Raw genomic sequence first — 1,419 nt, forward strand, 5'->3', positions numbered from 1 at the left:
ATTTAAATAAAATTTGAATAAATCCCTTTCCTTCAGCTGGAGGGTGGAAGGAAAGGATGCAAGGGGGCAGGGAAAGGGGGAGGGGGCAATTGGGGTGCCTCAGCCCCCCTGGTCCCCCAGCCCCGCGCTGCTTCGGCCCGGGGCCCTGGCCGCCTCTCTCATCCCTCCTGAGCTCCTTCCTCCTTCCTCCTCTCTTCCCCCACCCCTCCCTCCTCCTTCCCTCCTCCTCCTCCTCTTTACTCCCTCCTTCTCCCAGAGGAACCCCGCCCCCTGTCCCCTCCTTTCCCCACCACCTCCACTTTCCAGGGCGAACACGCGCAGGGCACGACGGAAATCGTAGTCCTGCGGACGCCAGTGATACCGTGGGAACAATAGGATGCTGGGGCCAGCGGGGACTACAAACAAGATGGCGGAGGGCGTGCCAAGCCGGGAGCCGAGGATGCTGGGAGTTATAGTCCGGTTGCCCCGAGGCTCCCCGTTGCAGAGGATAGAGAAGGAGCGGGAACGATGACTACAAACAAGATGGCTTTCTCCCCCGACCCGACCTCCTTCCCAGGCACTCACACGCCCTCCTGTCCATAACCCTCCGCGTGTGTGGTACCTGACGGGAGTCGCAGTCCATCTGCTGCCTTCCCGCTGCCATTTCTACTCGTCAGGAACAATGGAAAGGTGAAAAGGGATGAGGACTACAAACAAGATGGCGGAAGAGGGGCGTACACCTGACTAGCAGTCGGTCTTATGAGGTGCGATGGGAGTAGTAGTTTTCTAGCCTTCTAGTGTGCCTTAAGAATGGCGGAACCGCGAGAATAAGGAGACTACCATAAAGATGGCAGACTACCTGGCCTTTCCCTGTCGCCTCATTCCGCCACCTTGGGCTCCTCGCCCGCCCGTAATATCGAAATCCCCCTCCCGGTGGCGCAGAGCTTGACGGGAGTTGTAGTCTTCCCAGCTCCGCTCCATTATCTTTGGTCGAGACAATGGAAGGGGAAAGGGGCGGGGACAACCGGGAAAGTTGCCGGCCGGAGAGAAGGGTGACGGGAACCTGGGGTTTGTAGTCCGCACACTAAGTCCACTCCCTGTGGAAACGGGAAAAAGGACTACGGTAATGATGGCGGCCTATCACTTGATCTCTGCGGCAGTGCCTGCTGGGGGACGTAGTCCCTTCCCTCGCTCTCCGGAGAAAGGACGTGGGCTGTTGAAATGTGCATCACGGCGGACACGCCAAATTGCGAGCCTACGGAAAGCGAGAGTCTCTGTCTTCTTTTCCCCACCACCTCTTTCTGAACGACCTGCCGGGAAATGTAGTCCCACGCCTTCACTCTCTAGCGGAGGGGGAGAATTTATGTCACCGGTGGGATCAATGCGGGTGAGGGAGAAAGACGTCCGGGCTATCTTAAGGAATATATAATATCCTCCCCC

Source organism: Crocuta crocuta, unplaced genomic scaffold (genome assembly GCF_008692635.1).
Source record: "Crocuta crocuta isolate KB4526 unplaced genomic scaffold, BGI_CrCroc_1.0 scaffold73, whole genome shotgun sequence".
In the NCBI taxonomy this organism is placed as follows: Eukaryota; Metazoa; Chordata; class Mammalia; order Carnivora; family Hyaenidae; genus Crocuta; species Crocuta crocuta.